General features: G+C 39.2%; 1 protein-coding gene across 4 annotated transcripts in view; it reads right to left on the minus strand.

Annotated features, from left to right (window-relative positions):
- The window catches only part of LOC124124624 (transient receptor potential cation channel subfamily M member 4-like), a 79,340-nt gene extending 67,746 nt beyond the window's left edge, over positions 1–11,594 (minus strand). Inside the window, exon 1 of one of the 4 annotated variants that reach the window (XR_007223201.1) lies at positions 6,709–6,826. The gene's annotated coding sequence lies outside the window, so the exon portion shown is untranslated. Of the gene's footprint in view, positions 1–6,708; positions 6,835–11,460 lie in introns of those variants that run through there. The other 3 variants (XR_007223202.1, XM_048403183.1, XM_048403182.1) reach the window with 3 other exon arrangements.
- Between the last annotated feature and the right edge of the window lie 10,660 nt (positions 11,595–22,254).

Consider the following 22,254-nt stretch of genomic DNA (forward strand, 5'->3'; position numbering starts at 1 on the left):
GTTTAGTTCCTTATAGGTCTTCCATAGTTTATAAATAGGTTATCACGTTTAGTGCCTTATAGGTCTTCCTTAGTTTATTTATAGGTTATCACGTTTAGTTCCTTACAGGTCTTCCATAGTTTATTAATAGGCTATCACGTTTAGTTCCTTATAGGTCTTCCATAGTTTATTAATAGGTTATCACGTTTAGTTCCATATAGCTCTTCCATAGTTTATTAATAGGCTATCACGTTTAGTTCCTTATAGCTCTTCCATAGTTTATTAATAGGTTATCACGTTTAGTTCCTTATAGGTCTTCCATAGTTTATTAATAGGTTATCACGTTTAGTTCCTTATAGCTCTTCCATAGTTTATTAATTGGTTATCACGTTTAGTTCCTTATAGGTCTTCCATAGTTTATAAATAGGTTATCAGGTTTAGTGCCTTATAGGTCTTCCTTAGTTTATTTTTAGGTTATCACGTTTAGTTCCTTATAGGTCTTCCATAGTTTATTAATAGGTTATCACGTTTAGTTCCTTATAGCTCTTCCATAGTTTATTAATTGGTTATCACGTTTAGTTCCTTATAGGTCTTCCATAGTTTATAAATAGGTTATCACGTTTAGTGCCTTATAGGTCTTCCTTAGTTTATTTATAGGTTATCACGTTTAGTTCCATATAGGTCTTCCATAGTTTATAAATAGGTTATCACGTTTAGTGCCTTATAGGTCTTCCTTAGTTTATTTATAGGTTATCACGTTTAGTTCCTTATAGGTCTTCCATAGTTTATTAATAGGTTATCACGTTTAGTTCCTTATAGGTCTTCCATAGTTTATTATAGGCTATCACGTTTAGTTCCTTGTTCATTTATAAAAGGTAGGTCATTCAAATTTCAATTAGTTTTCATTTAAGTTAAACCATGCTAAAAAATATTTAGTTCCACTGCGAAACAGTACAAAACTGGGGATAGGGACCAAATTACAAAAAACAAACATTTATACCATTTCATGAGACGGGTTGAACTGTTTTTGACAGTTCGCCTTTAAAGGTATCAGGCCTTCCATATTTTTGGTTTGGTTAACAGCTCTGCTTACCTGAACAAAAATATTATGAAAAAGATCAGAATGACAAGGTTTATCTTATACTACCAACATTAAAGATCACTTTGACAATAAAAATAATCCAAGGGAGTTTTTATTTAACCATGATAAGTAAGGCAGAAATTTTCAAATGATAAATCGTCAGTTTCATTTTTAAGGACCCAAAACAGGCCACGGTTGTTATTTTATATCACCTACGGATCCATTTCAAACTTTAAGATGATTAATAAATCCTGTACAAAGCATTTTATTTTTGTTATATTGTTTGACCAAAGGCCATACATGGATTAATATTCATGTGATTTTCATGATAATGAACTTTCTCCATCATTTGGCATTCTTTGTATATAACAGTGCAGCCTTCTAAACCTGAACCTTGTCAGTCCCTAAACCCTGCTTTCAGGACAACTATTGTTCGGAATATAAATATCAATAAAAACAAACACAATAACCTACCCATGATGGTTAATCCTGAAATGTCTTAATGTGGGAGCTTACACATGGAACAGTGTCATTCAGATTAACAGGGTTTATGTACTATTTTCAGCACCAAATTTGAGGAAATATGTATAAATCCTGAAATTTTCAGGAAATATACATATTTACTGAGTGAGTCAGACAAATGTCCTGAAATTTACAGGAATTATACATATTTCCGGTAACATATGCTCAATTCCACAGGAAATGCACACCCTAAAGTGTGGATGTTGCCACCAGAGATTAAACAGATGCATTACAGACAGACTTACAAAACAGCAGAGGGCGATTGCTTCTCAAAACATGTTGAATTCATGTCACACAACATCCTCTGTTACATACTATCACACATTCTTACATTGATGGACAGGAAACCTCGGATTGTAAGTTGGATTATCTTAAAGTAATATGTGTATGACTCAAAGTAATTTTGATAGATTGATTGATTATGGTTTTACGCCACTTTTAGCAATATTCCAACAATATCACGGCGGGGGAGACTAGAAATGGGCTTCACACATTGTACCCATGTGAGGAATCGAACCCGGGTCTTTGGCGTGACGAGCGAACGCTTTAACCACGAGGCTACCCCACCTACCCTTAAGTAATTTTTAAAATAAGATGGTCCAACCAGAAGTGAGGTGAGGTGAAATTTGGTTTAACGTCACGTCCAAGATTATTGCACTTATATAAGCAACGTGCACACACGTGTGTGTGTGTGTGTATGTGGCTGCTTGTACTAGTTCGGACTGATACCGATTAATACTGCTAGCCCACTGAGATACCATGCCACAGTTTAACATGAATACCCCACTCAGACACAGTATACTAACTCCAAGCCGACCAGTCCTTGTTTTAGCCCCTTAATGCCGAGCGCCAGACAGGGTGACAACAAGTACCATCTTTTAACGTCTTTTGGTAGGATGCAGCCGGGGATCGAACCCTGGACCTTCCGCTCTCCGGGCAGACACTCTACCTAATCAGATGTGTCAGTGCCCACATTGTTCATCTTGAACATGAACATGGAGAACGAAAGAACAGAATGATGGAATATTTTCAAAATATAGGGTAAACCCTTTCATGGTCTTATTGTAAGTATTACTGTTGCAGTTCTTGGGATCAGTAATACTTCTCACAAACTGGCTACCGGAAAGAACCCTACTTGTCACACCAGAATACGTAGAACTGTATAGTTATTAAAGAGGCAACAGATGTTAAATTTTAAAGTTTACATATTTTTTGCTGATCAAGTTGGCTTCAGTAGGTTGAAATAAAAATTACACAATTCTTTTGCTCAATAATTAATATGTTGTTTAGGTCAGTCGGTTTGGTGGGGAAATATAAATGCTGATTCATGTTTTTAAGTGCAGGTTTTCAGTATTTTCACAGTAACCGAAGTAACAACATGAACTTTTTTGTCAGAGAAGGCTCGCTTGTTTTCATTGTAAGGTGTTTGCAGTTGCCGGATAAAAATCTGAATATAAAATGTATTTGATCAAATATTATTCAAGCAGATACATTATTTATGTTTGATGTTTGATGTTTGAAGTTGTATCTCTTTAGTTTTCTGGCCCATCTGGGATGGAGTGGTTGTGGTCATGACATTGCTAGACCTCCTCAGGGGCGAAGTCTGCAGCAAATGTCATTCAAAATTCCAATTTTCCCGATTCATGTTATTAATAATATCAGAGACCATATAATAGACTATTATATGGTCTCTGATAATATACAGGCTTAAAACTAATAACTACAATTTTATGGTTTTGTAGAAAAAGCACCAATAAATAGGAAGAGGTTTATATTTTAGTTTTATATTACTGCATTGGATTCAATCTCAAATGTTAAAATTAAAGCTGCAAGCAGCAATGGCGGGCTCCAAGTTACACTGTGCACAAACGTCCATGTTCGAATCCTTAAAGGGTTTCCTTGTACCAAATCCGTCACATGTAGGCACAACTTGCAGGGTATTGCCGCTACGAAATTGGCGTGTGCTAAGTCTGTTTTAAACCCATTTCCGACATCAAAAATGTTCGAATCCTCAAAGGGTTTGTTTGTACCAACTCTGTCAAAAGATAGTCACCGTTTGCAGGACATTGGCGTGTTCCAGGGGTGTCCCAAATTCTAATCAAATATTACCACCAAGTGTTGTTACTTTTTCCATGCACCCAAGAACAGAAAATAAGATGCATATGATACCTAACTTCATGTAAACTTGCAATAGTTTCTGTCAACAAGCTAACAAGATATGATCGTTAAAGTAAAATTTCGGTAATTTTTTTTATCAAAATCAAAATCCAATACAACCGCAACTAAAACAGATATCCCAAAACGGCTATGAGAGTTTGCTGTGTTGTGTGTGGAGACAATTCTCATAAAATTTGGAAGCATTTCATGCAGTGGACTCGGAGTTGTTTGCGTTTGAAGACAGGTACCCAAAAGACACTGTGAAAACCTTGAATCCAATATGGCTGCCAAACCATTTGACCAATGACCAAAGTCAAAGAACAAAATATGTCAAGCAGCTCCAGCAGCAGATACATGCAAGTTTTCAAAGTAATCTGATAAGCGGTTGCGGGGCAATAGGGCGAAATACATCTTTAAAAATGTCTTGATTTTTAGTTATCTGCCCTTGGCCTTTGGGCCTACGGCCTTGGGTTTTAGGCAGGCACTAGTACCCAACGGTCTCCATACACATACAAAATTTGAACAAAATCGAGCCGGTGGTTATTTTGCTAGCTCTGGTACAAAAATCGGCGGAATAATAATAATATTAAATCAAACGCTAACACTGGGGCTCTTCAGCCTTTCGGCTTGGGGACTCTTTAACAGGCTGTAACTTCTTTGTCAGTTGGGCTCCAGTCAAACGGATTAGCGTTTTGCGTTCGTCCGGACCCTGGGTTCCTGTCGCATTGCTGAGATAAAGTGCTAAACTTGTTTCCGACATCGTTCATATTCGAATCCTTAAAGAGTTTACCTGTACCAACGCCGTCAAATGTAAGGAACCTCTTGTGAGACATCACCACTACTAAATTGACATGTGCTTGGGTGTCCCAGGATGTTTTAACCAATTTCCAACTTCGACCATGTTCGAATCCTCAAATGGTTTGCTTGTACCAACGCCATCATATGTAAGGAACCGCTTGCGAGACATCACCACACGTGTCCTAGTGTGTTCTTAACCCATGTTTGACTTCGACCATGTTCGAATCCGCATATGGTTTGCTTGTACCAACGCTATCAAATGTAATGACACGCTGGTGAGACATCACTACACGTGTCCCAGTGTGTTCTTAACCCACGTTTGACTTCGACCATGTTCGAATCCCCAAATGGTTTGGTTGTACCAACGCCGTTAAATGTAATAAACCGCTTGTGAGACATCATGACATGTGTCCCAGTGTATTCTTAACCCATGTTTGACTTCGACCATGTTCGAATCCCGAAATGGTTTGCTTGTACCAACGCCGTTAAATGTAATAAACCGCCTGTGAGACATCATGACATGTGTCCCAGTGTATTCTTAACCAATATTTGACTTCGACCATGTTCGAATCCGCACATGGTTTGCTTGTACCAACTCCATCAAAAGATAGTCCACGTTTGCAGGACATTTGCTACCAAATTGGCGTGTGCCACAGTTTCCCAGAGTGGACTAAATGCCGACCTCCATATTCTAATCCGCAAATGGTTTGCAAATGGTTTGCTTTTAACAACGCTGTCAAAAATAAGGTACCGTAGCAATTGGCAATTGAGAAATGAAGAATCAAGTCAGCGAGTCTGATCACCCAATACGATCAGTCGCCTCCTGTGACAAGCATAGTTGCCTCTTGAGACAAGCATCGTTTGAAAAAGGCCAATTCTAACTCTGGTCGTCAAGGGTAGTACACATAATATTGAACAAGGCTGTGGAGAACGCTAGGGTATCTGCAAAGCCAGTGAATGGGGGTTTATAGTAGATTTATGAGGCGCTTCCATCAGTATTTGTACTTGGGTAATTTTTTGGTCAAAATCCAAATCCAATATGACCGCAACTAAAAGAGATATAAAAAAACGGCTATACTCATTTGTTGTGTTCTGTATGGGGACAATTCTCAAAAAGTTTGAAATCATTTCATGCAGCGGATTCAGAGGAGATAGTATTTGAAGACAGGTGCCCATAAAACCATGTCAAAACCTTGAATCCAATATGGCTGCCAAACCACGTGATCAATGACCAAAGTCAAAGAACAAAAAATATCAAGCAACTGAAGCAGTATATACATGCAAGGTTTGAAAGTAAACGGGCAAACGGTTGTAGAGCAACAGGGCAAAATATATCGTCAAAAAATACTTGTTTTTCAGTTATCTGCCCTTGGCCTTTGGGCCTACGGCCTTGGCTTTCTGGCGGGCACTAGTACCCAACGGTCTACAAACACCCACAAAATTTGAACAAAATCGAGCTGGTGGTTATTTTGCTAGGGCGGGTACAAAAATCGGCGGAATAATAAATAATAATAATAATAAATAATAATAATAAATCGAACGATTACAATAGGGCTCTACAGCCTTTCGGCTTGGAGCCCTAATAAGACTAAATCTGATAAAAACTTTATAAAAAAAAATAACTTAAAAACAAAATATTAAAAAAAAGACCCCCACCACAATTTTTTGTAATATTATTTTTAAAAATGACATATATATATAATAAATTAAAATAATATAAAAATATGAAAATTTGTCAGCAGGGGCTCAAAACTTCCCTGCGTTCTTATATAAAGGCGGTTGTAATAGCGAGGCTGAGAAGGTTGAAGGAAGCACCCTTTTATACCTCGAATGCATGATCTCAACCCATGGTAGCAAAGAGTCCGCGCGAAACCAAGTTGTTTGTTATTGCACATATAAAGTAATAAAAATAGATTGTTTCGCGTCAAGGCAAACAGAACATTACGCTATTAAATATGTGTATGTACATACGTACGTGTAGTTTACACTAGCGGTGAAATTCATCTCCAATAAAAACAAAATTTAATGGCCTTGCATCGCCAACTGCGCAGCCCCGTTCTAGGAGTCCAAGGAAAGCTGTTTACGGTTACCGCTTATGCATTCCATATCCTATCTAACAAATATTCGCATTGTGCACGTGTTATATATATAAATAGCTAACGATAACTCACCGGCAGAAAGTCACTGTAATCGCATAATTTCGGCAAAGTAACACGGATTTGCTCACTGATATTTCCGTGTTGGTGTATGGAGTTTAGCAAGAGGTCTGGGCTTTCCCTTAGGCTATAAATAAATTTAAACTCCGTGCATGTGTATCGAAACGCACCAAATAGTCATGAAAAGAGCCACGATATGAACATCGTGAAAATAAACCATGTCGACACGTATATATATATGAGATAAACCTATTTTGATTTGAAACCGAGCGCTTTAACCCTAAGTAGGTTTATCTCCATTCTACCATGACGGCAACAACGCCGAGTATGACTGAACAGCCGCTTTTTAGGCTGCAGATGAGTCAGCTATATTGACACGGGGAGGCGGCATGATTTGACGTGTCATTTTCAAGATTTCACGGATTCAAAGCCACGATACAGTTGTGACCCAGAAATAGTGGTTTGTGCATGATTTTCTTAATTGTGCGTGTTCTGAAATGAATTTCATTAAGTTTGACAAGCTGTGACTTCAGTGATGTCGGGACATTGTTTTCATGGCCATTCGAGGGACGAGTGCCAAATCCTAGTCTTGCACCATGACCGTGGAATATATTTATTTTATGAAAAAAACATAATCTAGAAATGCCTACATCAGCATAGGGAATTTTATTTTTATTTTTAGAGTCAAGAAGGATATTGTGTAATATAAGATTTCAGAGACTAAATAGGGAATTTTATTTTTATTTTTAGAGTCAAGAAGGATATTGTGTAATATAAGATTTCAGAGACTAAATGTTAGTCTAGCCAAATCCTTAAGGTTGTTGTTGATGGAGATGGCGATAAATATCGAATACACAAAAAATAACTCAGCCTCATTAAAAAGTCTCGACCACAACATGCCCATCGTCATCAATGCATAATATTTCATGAGCAAACCTATAACCTTTGACAGAGAGACATGCCCATGAGAGACAGTATGCATGTAACCCTTATTTATTAATAATCATTTCAAATCTTCAGTTTCAAGGGGTCATAACACTGGTTGACTGTGATAGGAAGTGACCATTAAGCATATAATTTTACTTGGAAAAGGAAACGATATCAATCAATAGTGTTTGTTCCTAAAAACAGAACAGGAAGATATTTGAAGGGTCAAAAGACATGAATTAAAAAACATCATTCCAAATCTCACCATGAGAATGAAGTTGGCCTAAAATATACTTTGAGATGCATCAGTTGTGAGGATGACGGGTTTGTTTTGGTCGGAATATGCAAGGATTAGGGCTGTTGTAAGGGCGTCGTCTTTAAGCTTTTCGAATGCCTGTTGGCAATTGTTGGACTTTTCGAAAGACGCGTCTTTTTTCCAAAGGTTGTATAGAGGGGAGGCGATGCCAGAAAGGTTTGCTACAAATTTGTGATAATCAGTGTTCGAAATACCTGCCTGCCCGACCGTCCGAAACGGGTTGATTTCAACTCGGGCTGCCAGATTTTCAAATCCCCCTGCCCGACGGTCGGGTTATATTTAATATGTGACAATATTCTAAATATTTCCCGATGATAATCATTAATTCACATGTAAAGATGAATGATAAAATGTAACCAAAAAGAAACCCCGTTAGCTTATCCTGAGAAACATATGATTATAGTGGGCAGGCAGGTTTTGGTCAGGGCTGGCAAGTATTTCAGCTAGCCAGTCCTGTGGTCTGGCTGAAATTTTTGGGAGTTTCATACCCTGTGATAATACGAAGCCAAATCTAAGAAATGACACACGTCATGGACATTTTTAGAGGGTGGGATCTGTGTGGCTGAATCTATTTTCGAAGGATCGACATGGATGCCATCTTTGCTGAAGATGTGCCGTAAGTAGGTAGCTTGTTTTGTCGCAAATTTACATTTGCTTGGTTTTAGAGTGTTTTGTTTAACGCCGCACTCAACAATATTCTAGCTGTAAGGCGGCGGTCTGTAAATAATCGAATCTGGACCAAACAATCCAGTGATTGACATCATGAGCATCGACCCACGCGATTGGGTTGGTTGGTTGTTTAACGCCGCACTCCGCAATATTCCAGCTATATGACGGCGGTCTGTAAATAATCGAGTCTGGACCAGACAATCCAGTGATTAATATCATGCCATTGGAGTTTTTTGGAGGCCGAAAGGTAGGCGATTCCATCCAAAAACACCATCTGGTGTAATTTTGGCCGACTTGTGTTTTGCATCTGGATGGAATGGTATTTGCAATAAGGCCACAAGCACAATCAAGCACACAAAAATATTAGCAGAGTTGGTAGAAGGAAAAATATAGGTAACTGGATTGAGGAGTCTATAATATACGACAAAGCGGTATGCGAGCTATCACGCTTTTTGACCATGGCAATAGGAGAGTGCCATTCAGCATGTTCAGAAGTACTGGGCTGAATGGTATTGGCTGCACACATTTTTTGCACCTGTCGGGAACATTCTTTCCTCATGGCTGCGTTTTGATGTAAGTGAGTGTGTCCTTATTCTGACCAATCTGAGACAAAAACTGATCTTTGTGATCGGAGAAATGCATTTTACTGTGTACTCGGACGTCCAATATTTTTTTTAATGCTTTTGGGGAACAAAAGCTCCACGACGTTCAGGGGTATTGTTATGGTGCTAGTCTTGGCCAAGGCCTGCCTCACCAATGACGTCGACAAGGAGGTACCATTAAATCTTTGGTTTGGGAGTAAATGAACAGTACAGCATTCCTTTTATATCCGTTTCTTTGTAGGCTGGCATGCTGCACGTGCAGCAACAGTTTCACGCGAAACTCAAGTTCCTCTGGATAATGTAGCACGTTTTTTTGTTTGGTTTGTCTATTGTTTACGCCGCACTCAGCAATATTCCAGCTATATGACGGCTGTCTGTAAATAACCGAGTCTGGACCAGACAATCCAGTGATTGACATCATCAGCATCGATCCACACAACTGGGATCGATGACATGCATCAACCAAGTCAGCGAGCCTGACCACCCGATCCGTTAGTCGCCTCTTACGACAAGCATAGTCGCCTTTTACGGCAAGCATGGGTTGCTGAAGACCCATTCTACCCCGGATCAGTACGGGTCTAATGTAGCACGTGCATTACTCAGCAAACTGTTGTGGTTGTGGTTGTGCGATTCATTCTCAACCCTTTTGTACTTTTATTCCGGGTTTGGACTTTACATCATCACTCTACATAAAAAGTTATGCTACTCTTAGTAATTGAAAAGTACATTCCTCAAGTAGATGAGAGTACAACATGTCAAGTTGACTGGGTGTTGCTACACATGGTGTTGTAAAAAATGGTCTTTTATATATTATTTTATAAAATGCTATATTATACTGCTATTTTCATTGTTCTGTATCAAAATCACCTACATCTGTACAGTTAATATGCTGTAGTGATTAGTAAGTACATTTTAACATCCTTTCCATAGCTTGGATTTGAAATATGCCGTAAAAACAAAATCTCAGCTCTCTTTTCAGAAAAAAATAGAATTCAGCCCCTAGAAATGAGGGGTAATGATGAAACAAACGTCAAATGATATGTCAAACCCACCAGGAAACGTCACTGAAAGAAGTCTATTGTTTTGATGACTCAAAGGACAATGAAGAACGAAGCGTTGTTTATTTCAGGATAAAACATTGTTCTATCATGGCGCCATTTCTGGAGATCCTACTCGCAACTTGATGAGGTCAATTTTGATAGGGAAGTGTATAGTGAGTTCTACCCCATAAATGTAGCTGGAAAATGTAGACAAGCGCGATGGTCGACCGATCGCATCCAAAAGCGGATGAGATATGACATTCGGTATTGGGAGAAATAGGTATAGGTAACCCACGTGAGGATTGGGACACTATGCGGGAAATACCCTCCTGTTTATAAAATGGACTTGTCCGACATTGCCGATGTCGGATTCTATTGAGGGGGTCATCATTGAGGGAGTTTGTACACATTATCATCATCCTTAAAGAGGCTGTTCATAATGTTTATATCTCATATAAGAAATAAACGACTCATGGTCGTTGTTTATCGTACAACAAAACACTGCAGGAAGAAATAAAACACTCGGGGATGCGCCCTTCATGGTTGATTCTCCCTGCAGTGTTTTATTGTACGATAAACAACGATCACGAGTCGTTTATTTCTTTAATAAGCACCTCATTTCAGCAATCATGTAGTGTAGTGTAATCGTGGCTAGGTTTGCAATAAAGAACACAGTCATCAAGTATCTTTTGCATGCAGCGTTTCAAATACCGATACGTTACCTTCATGCGCATGAAGCGTTTAATGGACAACTAAATATAATTTCTGATCCCTATAGAGATTGTTATACGAGCATGTGTGTCATACTGACTTTAGGAAAACGAGTGTCATAATTCTTGTATTTCCGGAGTAATAAAGAATTACTCACACAAGGCCGACAGTTTTTGGACAATTCACGGCGATGGCTTTCATAAACGCGTTCAAACGCGTTCAAACACGCTAACATGGTAAGTCAAAAGTAAAAATTGGGAAATGCATCGGACATAATCTTTGTCACTTGTGCTTCATATTTTGAAATTTTCATCCGCGTGACTACAACAAAACTTTGAAGCCCTAATCAAAAACCTTTTGAAATCTTCGTAGCAAAAGCATGCTCGATTGGACCACATTTATCATGTTATACGCATTACTGTCATATTTAAACACATAGTGATGAACAAATCATTTGATAAATGAGTCCCATGGCGTGTTTGAGTGATATAGTTATACATACCGGCAGTGTAACGGAAAACTCCTACTTACACCGTTCGTTGTAGCAGTGTACTGAAGCAATGAACTGTCGCATCAAACTGTTGATTACCCCACAGGAAACACATTGTGGTGGCAGACATTGTTGCCAGGATGTGCATAATGCTTTTAACTCTAGTCCAGTCGTTTCCTTACTGATATAGGGTCAATTGTGCACTTAGTCATAAAAGCATGAAACTTGGCAGATGGTATAGATGTTGCCATCATTTCAGGATTAGAAAAAAAAATGACCGCCAGACAAGTTTTAGGACTTACTCTCTTGAAATAGTTATATCTTTCAATGTTTTTGACAAAATATATTGAAATATAAATTAACTTTAGTTTATGAATACCTTTAGTATTTGTTTAAAAAATAGTGTTAGATTTTGTTGTTATTTTTGTTAATTTTAAAAAATTGAAATGGTGTAAGACAAAATTATTCTTTTTGTGAACAAATGAGCTCTTTGATTTGAAAGCATGAAACTTTGCACAGTTGTAGGCAATCCAAATACAGTATAACACGGATATAACGAACTACAAGAGACCAGAGAAATCAGTTCGTTATATCCGTTGTTCGTTATACACGTTTTCGCTCGGAAACGTCCGCCATCTTGGATAAGACAAAACACTATACACGTAATTGCGGTGTTACACGTGAAATCTTCATGGCCTAATTTCACTGCAAGTTCGCCAGCTTTGGTCTGCAGTAACGGACCACTAAGCTAATGTTTTCGCTTCTCACGGCTTGAAACCACTTGAAGAGGGCGTCCTCTACGTCCCCCCCCCCCCCCCCCCCCCCCCCTCCCCCCACACACACACACACCTCCAGTGTTTCCGCAAACCCAATATGGCCGCCATGGAGGAATGATTTCTGTCTGTTATGTGAGATAATTCATTGAAAATACATACCAGTGGACTCGTGTCCTTTGCTTCTTCTTTTTCCCGGAGGGTTTATAATCAGTAGCCATGATTAGAATTCCTTTGCAAGGAATCAAACACACTCTACATAAGGTGAATCCAGGTCTTCAGAAACCCATACTTGCCGTAAAAGCCGACTATGCTTGTCGTAAAAGGCGACTAACGGGATCGGGTGGTCACGCTCGCTGACTTGGATGATGCATGTCATCGATCCCAATTGAGTGGATCGATGCTCATGATATTAATCACTGGATTGTCTGGTCCAGACTCGATTATTTACAGACCGCCGTCATATAGCTGGAATATTGCTGAGTGCGGCGTTAAACAACCAACCAACCGTTGTTGTACATATGTGTTAATTTCTTTGAGGTTAAAATTATGAACTCCGGCGTGTTCTTTGATCTTACCTAGTTTGCATTACAATCATCGCCTTGATAATCCACAGATATGGTGGAAACCTTTTTGTGTAGGGTTATATAATTTATGATCAGTAAGCAGTACATCCGATGACTTGGTTGATGCATCACATGTCATCGACCCCAATTGCGTGGATCGATGCTGATGATATCAATCACTGTATTGTCTGGTCCAGACTCGAATATGTACAGACCGCCGTCATATAGCTGGAATATTGCTGAGTGCGTCGTTAAACAACAAACCAACCAATATTAATTATGCCTGTTGGCTTTCAGTGCATTTGAGCGGCATTACTGCACTAGCATCGAAACATCCTACTACGGAAGAGAAATTCAAGATAGGTAGTTTTGTGGTAAGAAAAAAAATCATGCTTTCCCATCTGAAAAAGTGAATTCGCTCTTGTCTCACGCCTATACCTTGGCTGTTAAACGCGCAGTGACAAGCTTGAGGACTTTTTTGTCATGAAAATCAATGTCAACCATCAATCACAAAGTTTGGCAAACTATGTTCCGACAAAAGAAGTGACATCGCAACATATCTAGGAACATGTCTTCACATGCACAAACCGCCTCCCTGGTCCAGTGGTAGAGCGTCCGCCCGGAGAGCGGAAGGTCCGGCGTTCGATCCCCGACCGCGTCATACCAAAAGACGTAAAAAGATGGTACTTGTTGTCACCCTGTCTGGCGCTCGGCATTAAGGGGCTAAAACAAGGACTGGTCGGCTCGGAGTCAGTATACTGTGTCTGAGTGGGCTATTCATGCTAAACTGCGGCATGGTATCTCAGTGAGCTAGCACTATAAATCGGCATCAGTCCGGACTAGTACAAGCAGCCAAACAAACACACACACGTACATGCACGTCGCTATATAAGTGCAATAATCTTGGACGCGACGTTAAACCTCATTTCACCTCACCTCACATGCACAAATACTCTCCCAGAGGTCGTCACCCTTGCCGACAGGATCGGGTGGTCAGGCTCGCTGACTTGGTTGATGCAGGTCATCGTCTCCCAATTGCGTGGATCGATGCTCATGATGTCAATCACTGTATTGTCTGACATTATTATTACAGACCTCTGTCATTTAGCTGGGTGTGGCGGTAAATCAACCAGTATTCGCTGAGGTGTCTGGTCCAGACACGAATATTTACATACCGCAGTCATATAGCTGTAATTTTACTGATTGCGGCGTTAAACAACAAACAAACAAACAAAGGCAGCAGCAATTAAGACATAGATTTTATATATGTTGCGTGTAATTAAATGCGAGTGATTATATTGTGATCCAGGGACCTTCAGAAGTTACAGACCGCTTCCATGGTCTAGTGGTAGAGCGTCCGCCCGGAGAGCGGAAGGTCCGGGTTCGATCCCCAGACGCGTCATACCAAAAAAAGGACTGGTCGGCTCGGAGTCAGTATACTGTATCTGAGTGGGGTATTCATGTTAAACTGCGGCATGGTATCTCAGTGTGCTAAAAAAAGTACTCATGGACATGAAAAAAACTGTTTTGCTGGATTTAATAATCGACACAAAGCATTACGTAGATGTAAATACGAAATAACAAAACAACTGGAAAAGTACTAGTCTGGATTTGCTAGTTTTATCTCAGTGCTCAATACAAAATGTACTTTACAGGAGGTAATTTGTAGGCACTTTCAACATTCAAAAATAAAACTAAGTCCAAATTGACATGGCAGAAACAGGCTATAGGCATATGCAAATTAGCCTGGAAAAAAAGTAATCAAAACAACAATAAAAATAACAGCTATGTTAATGTACATAATAATAACGACATGTAAAATGTTGTTTGAGAAGGGAATATGTTTCTTTTACGTTCTGATATGTTGACGATGATTCACTATCCCACAATGCCACTCACAAATCACTAACCACTGACAAATCACATGCACGTGGGTTTCAAGCACCTTTTTTTTTATCTGTCAAGGTGTCATAGGTCATGGACATTCACCTTGATCTACTAACACCTGGTTATGCTCAGTTTCACAATAGTCTGTTTTGTTCATATTTTTACACACTTTTACGTGTAAAAAGACATAAAAAACTTTGATACGCTGTATTTGTGCCAAGGCCCAATTAGTACTAATTGAGTTGTTTGAATTTTGTATATTAACTGCATTTATTTAAAATCTAAGATCGAAAAAACAGGTTTTTTTCCATTTCCTATGAGTACTTTAGCACTACAAATCGGCATCAGTCCGGACTAGTACAAGCAGCCCCCCCCCCCCCCCCCCCCCCCCCCACACACACACACGTGCATGCACGTCGCTATATAAGTGCAATAATCTTGGATGCGACGTTAAACCCAATTTCACCTCACCTCAGAAGTTACAAGCGTCTGCGCCTGTTGTGCAGTTTTAAGTGTGTACCGTATAAATAAGCCAGGTCATGCACTATATTTGCGAATGATCTAAGACTACTTCCCATGCTAAACAACCCTGTCATATCTCTTCTGTCACCATCATGATAAAACAATGCACTTGAGAGCCGCGGGAGGATTCTGTCCACACTGGTGACCGTGATTTGTTGGTGTGTCAATCAGCTATACTATACACATCAAGTGCAGAACTCCTTCCTCGTTGCGCAGACGGATATAAACTTTGGCTAAGCTATTGTCTAGCCATTGAGTTAAAAGTTCACTCTTAGGTCAAAGAATTGAGGCTTGACTTTCTGTGTGCACTGGACTATGTGTCGTCATGGACCGTGAATGTGGTCTCATCTTGTATCAGCACTTGACAATCAGACGTTAGTCTGGTTTATCCATGCTTAGAAATGAACAGACATCTAACTAGACTTGCACAAGTCTCTAAGGCAATAATTATTAGTTAAATCATAATGTCTAGATTATGTAAGTGGTCCCTATAAGAGGGACCCGTGAAGATCCGGGGTAGAATAGGTCGTAAAAGGCGACTATGCTTATGCGACTTAAGGGATCTGGTGGTCAGGCTCGCTGACTTGGTTGATGTAGGTCATCGATCCCAATTGCGTGGATCGATGCTCGTGATATCAATCACTGGATTGTCTGGTCCAGACTCGATTATTTACAGACCGCCGTCATATAGCTGGAATATTGCTGAGTGCGGCGTTAAACAACCAACCAACCAAACACCAGTAGTGATGTCATACGGAAGTAAACATTGTGGTACGTATTCGGTAATTTCCTTTCAAGAGGTAAAAATTATAAACTCCAGCGTGTTCATTGATCTTACCTAGTTTGCATTACAATCATCGCCTTGATAATCCACAGATATGGTGGAAACCTTTTCGTGTAGGGTTATATAATTTATGAGCAGTAAGCAGTACATCCGTTGACGTCACTCACGGCCGTGGTGTTATGTATTAATGCGTCACTGCGATCTATCATAAGAATAGACAAAATGCATCGATTCGATGCTAAAAAGGTGCGAGTTTAGGGATTACAGATTACTGAACTCGTGCCTGTCAGATACTCGTGTAGTAATCTCCATGTATACATCAATCACTGGTGACAATTAGGATTCTTCTGGAAAGAATGTATACAGGGTTAGCCCCGGCCACTGACCCGTTAGTCCGAGGCTAGCGAAAATCCAGAGGGGCTAGTTGTTTTCTACCAAAATCTATTCATTTTGCGGAAACCACTAGCCTGAAATCAGCACCGGACTGGTTGGATACGGTCAGTGGTGTCTATCCCGTGTATAACTAAAGTTATACTTTAAAGTTCAAAATATTGTAATATAATATGGACAAAAAGGACAAAGCAAGATTGAACAGAAACAAAAGTTTTATATAAAATAAAAATGTAAACATTGTAAACAAACAATCAAATGAACACCTAGCAACAACTGGACAAGACCTGCGAATGTTTCTTTAATTGGTCGAAATAGTCTAATATTGTACTTAATATTTTAGAAAAGATGGCACAAATGAGTTCATGGTGGGTTTATGTTGGACACTTATTAATAAATTATTCATCTAAAACATAGAAAACAATCCCTTGAAGAAGTTTAACACTGACGAGTAGCATGATCCCATGAAAGAATGGGTCTGTGTGTCCACAATGTCGCCTACATCAATTAATACATATGGCAATGATGTTTCTTGCACAACACTTGGGAATGGGGATACTATCGGGTCGCCAAGATAAATGTCTATGCATGGAAGCTGTGATTGTACGTTCTTGTGTGTATCAATCACAGCAGATGGCAGGAGGGATTGTACGGGGTCGCCCAGATCAATGTCCAAACACTGGAGGGGTGGGTTGGAGAGAGGGGTGTGGGTGACGGCATAGGGTGTCTGAGGGTCGCAGCTGAATCGAGCGGTAGTGGAGGGGTCCTATTAAAAGGGTAAAAGAAAAAGGTGCAAATTGGTTGTGTTAGAATGGTGCATCAGAGCAAAGTAACGTGCGATTATACAATAAAAGATATAGACCTGAGAAAAAATGAACATCGTTCTGGAAAAAATTGAAAATTAAAGCAATGTCATGCATGATTAGCTCTTTGATTTTTTGGTTACAGTATGACATTATGTTATAGACGAGTGTAAGGCTGTTAGCTTTTTGTAAGTGGTTCATTATGGTTAGGACTGGCATAAAGTATCAACAAACTGGTGAGACATTTGTTCACAGGAAACACTCGAGGGCCTTCAGACTGAAAACACTAAACACGAATGACCACGATGACCTACTGGAAGGGGGACGGGAGTGTCAGGGTGGGAGAGAGCCAGGCTGTGTCTCTGCATGTTGTTCAACTCATCCCGAGCTGTGGGTGTGAGGAACAAAAATAAAGTGTAGACATGCGCAAAAGACTTGTAGAAAAAAGACCAACAATCCGCAAACATTAACATCAGGTTAAGTTTAACGTCTTAATCAATCGGCGCCGTATACAGTTCGTCTTGTATCCGTTGTCAACCGCTGACAAAACAGACTCAAAATTGACAAAAATGGGGGGTTTAGATCAAGTGGGAAATGGGGAAATGAATAAAAGGTAATAGAACCAATATATCATGAAAGGTTGTAAACGAGTTCGAGATGTAACCAAGGATCACAAACATTGAGATTTATATTTCAACATAACTGAAAAACTTAGGATAGAAGCTTTGGCGTTCTTACAAAAAAATGAGAAAAATTAATCAAAATCAATCAAACCAGTACATAAAAAGTGGTGATAATATACCTTGGTGATAAACACTGGCCACATTCGCAAACATGTTGCTTGAATGAGGCAGTTACGTGCCAGAGAAATCAAAACAGATCTTTTAGAGTCGATTTGTGACTGCACAAAAAATGGCGTCGTTTGAAGTGACAGCAGTTACCATGGCGACAACGATCTCGCAAGATCACGTCACTGGGCTTTAGAGGTGGGAAAACGCAAAAATCACTTTCTTTCTTTTTCTAAACAAAACGCAATTTTAGAATTAGTTAGTATCTGTGTTTGAAAATATACACTCATTTTTTCTCACAGTGAAAGTAGGAAGCTCACAATAGTGTTAAAATGATATGCCGTTATGAGGCCTTCGTTTTACGAGCGAAATAGGCCTGAGTTATCCCCCTTAGATTATGACGTAATTGGTGCTAATTCAACTGGGTCCCTGTCTATTCTCAACGCAAAAGATATCAAGGACCAGTTTTTATGTAAAACAACATGGTCTACGACACACTCCGGCGCAGCGGTGACTCAGTATAACACAATTCTGGCTGGCATCTGAGACGCTAAAATCACAAAACTGTACCTACACCACGTGAAGCGGCTCTAACAAAGCATGATGACGTCATAATGTTTATCAATTGGCACCAATGACGTCATATTGCAAGGGGCATAAGCCATGGTGTTTTTGTTATGGAAATAGAACACTTAGTAAATGTGAAAAATATAAATCGTTTTAATGCAAAAAATATGTTAATTAAATATGATGTTTTTATATTTTTGTCTATGACACTTCTATGTTAACACTTTTAATGTGGAAAAAGTACAAGAAAAATTGGTTCATTTCCGTGTGAACTTGCCCTTTAAAATAGGCTTTTCGGCTCGCGCAAAACGTTTGTTTGTTTGTTGTTTAACGCCACACTCAGCAATATTCCAGCTATATGACGGCGGTCTGTAAATAATCGAGTCTGGACCAGACAATAATGTGATTGACATCATGAGCATCGATCCACGCCACTGGAATCGATGACATGCATTGTTACAACCCTTAAAGGGGAAGTGTACACGCAAAAATCATTTTCTTTCTTATTTTAAACAAAACGGAATGTTAGAATTAGTTAGTGTCAGTGTTTGAAAATATACACTCATTTTCCTCACAGTCAATGTAGCGAGCTCGCAATAAGTGTGAAAATGTCATGCCGTTATGAGGCCTTCGTTTTCCGAGCTAAACAGGCCTGAGTTATCCCCCTTAGATTATGACGTAATTGGTGCCAATTTAACTGAGTCCCTGTCTTGTCACAACGCAAAAGATATCAAGTACCAGTTTATGGTGAGACAACATGGCAGCCTGATTCGAAGAAGTTCCCTTAAGGACCCATCAAGAAATCGAAAAACCATACGCTTATGAACCAACACGAGCAAGTTTCGCGGTATGGAAACGATGAAAATCAAGTGGAAACAAGAGAAGACCCACATCACCTAATGTGTCACCCGACCCCGACTCCACATCTACGCAATCACCGGTAACCCTTTTAACTGATTTTTTTTCAAACTTACTGTTTCACAAAGGTTATTTTTCGACACTCTGCAAGGTAACCTCGTTACTATCCTAATACCGTAACGACGGAAAAGAGGACTCAGCCCAAGCAGATCAGACCAAGTTGTAGATGGTGTGGGGGGGGGGGGGGGGGGGGGGGGGGGGGTGTTAGAATGGTCCATTAACAGAGTTTTAGGCATAACATAATGGACATTTTGTTGCAGTATGACGGATATGACAGTTGAGCATACACCAGAATCATATGCTATTACAAACAACAGGAATTCCAATGCAATGATATTTGGTTAAAAAATCCCGCAGGTTTCCCAAGTACCGTGCCGAGTCAAATATAGCCACTTAAAGTTTATATTTTTCGGATATGAAGTCTATACTTTTTCTATAGCAGTTTCGCATATCCTGTGGTAAGACCATTGTTGATTGAAAATAGCGAAAAAGAACATCAGGCATACGGCCTGTAAAGTATTTGATGTCAGTTAGGAACCGACCACTCGATCTTCTGGGGGAGCTGACATAAGCTCACCACGGAACTTCGCACCAGGTGAGCTGTAAATACTATCTTTTAATATTTTATGAATAAATCGTATTGGAGTGTGAACAGATTTCGCATGACGGATGACTCACGCCGTACAAAGACGGATGGCAATACGTCACATAAGCCTTTCGGACATCTTGAATGTATGGATAAAAATTCAGCTAACTAGAACTGTCCTATGGGGAATTAATGAAGGCACGTCGTACATTGTCCGTAGCTACACCTACGTACATATCTGAAAGAAATCGATGTAGTAGTTTAGAAGTTGTCCAGACAAATTGAAATGACGAAGTAATAAAAGGCAATAACTCCGCCCAAATGAAAAAGACAAACAATTGCAACATGTTGAAGTGGCCACCTGTACAAAGTTTAATGGAAATCAGTCAATTAGTTTGGAAGGAATTGTTCGCTAAGTTATTTTCTGCGGACAGACCGACAGACGGGCTGACACACTGATTCCATTATACCCCCTAACTTCGTTGCGGGGGTACAATGAACTAATAATCTAATGAAATGATAATCGCGAGGGTTTTCAAAAGGATTCATAAATTGATATTTGCTCATTTAGATGTTTGAGACCTGTAAATTACAAAATGGCGACTGTAAGACCATCTTGGATTTTTGAATGAGGTTATATTACTGTATGTTGTGCTGATCATCCACACCTAGTTTCATAAAGAGGACTTATTAGTACAGTAAACTTGTCTTAAATAGAGTTAACTGTCTAAATTTCGACCAACCAGAGGACTCCATTCCGTTGGTATTGTAATAAAATTTCCTTTGTGTGCAAAAATATATCTAAATATCCCTTTTAAAGAAATCGAACAACTAAATTTCGACCAATCAGATGCCTCGGTTATATTACCATGATGGTAAGAAAACCTATTCGGTTGAGTTCTGAAATACATTGTACCTAAATACCAAATTTGAACGAAATCTCTGAATATCGAGTAATCAGCTCTGCAGATGCCCTTTCCGTGGAAGCAAGGTGGTAACGTCAATAAAGTCATATTGTATAGTGTCCCTAGATACACCTTTGTACCACGATTTAACAAAATCGTTAGTTATGACCCATAAAGAAAACCTGTAAATAACGGCATGGCGAGCGAACGCTTTAACCACTAGGCTACCCGACCGCCCCCGTTGTTGAGAGATTGTATGAACACTAAAGATGCAGTGCACTTACACAAGTGATGGCTCTACTTTTTTGTTGCTCCTGAGAAAACGCGCACAGTTAAAGGAAGAATATATTCTATTACGAATAATTAGGCTTCATTTTCCGGCCTTTTTGTACAAACGAAATACAATTTAGATGCAAACAGTATAAAATACAACACATTTCTTTTCATGGTTTTTTTTTGTTGAAAAAGCAGTTTTAACATAATTTCATATTATCAAAGTTTGAGTATTTGTGTTCTTGTAGCATTGGCGTAAAACAAGTACTTTACTGTATTCATATTGATAATAGGGTCTTGCGATGACAGTAGTGTATTAAACTTCAGAATATTTGGAAAGATGTAAAAACGTTGCCTCAGTGTGCAAAACACAGAAAAATTAACAAAAAGTTATATTCATTTTCGATATGGTTTAGGTTACAAACTTTACATTTTCAAAATTCACGAGGAATATTGAAATGCCGTCCACGTTCAATTTCTAAATTGTCAGAACTGAGCCGAAAACGAGTCAATGTGGTCCTGAATTTATTAACAGTTATACTACTCAAATAGTGCTCACATGAAATGGATGTATTAATGTGCATAATAAGCCATTTGGGGTTTTTCGCAAAGATCACTATGCCAAACCTGAAAAAAAGTTTTAAACCACTGACGTAACATATTTAAAAATGCGGTTTTATTACCACATATTTGAAAGTACCAGATATCACCAAATCCTAATCTGAAAATAACAGTTTTAAGTTTCGTTACCCAGTTTACGTGGCCTTGTTCGTCGTTCAACCGCAACATATTGTAACATTTTGGGGGTTAAACGAGATTCCTGCATATTATAAAGAGACAGCCAATATTTGACACATTTCAAAACAGCGAGCGACTGAATAGAACATCTGCCGGCTCTGTTCTATGTCACTGAACCCTCGCATTTTAGCCCCGTGTAAAAGTATTGGTGTTATCTTAATTCATTTTTTTATTGTATGAAAGGCCACAGGCCCATATACAACGGAGTTACATAACATATTTTATAAGATACAAAGTCAAGGTAAC

Source organism: Haliotis rufescens, unplaced genomic scaffold (genome assembly GCF_023055435.1).
Source record: "Haliotis rufescens isolate VD_foot unplaced genomic scaffold, xgHalRufe1.0.p SCAF_3, whole genome shotgun sequence".
In the NCBI taxonomy this organism is placed as follows: Eukaryota; Metazoa; Mollusca; class Gastropoda; order Lepetellida; family Haliotidae; genus Haliotis; species Haliotis rufescens.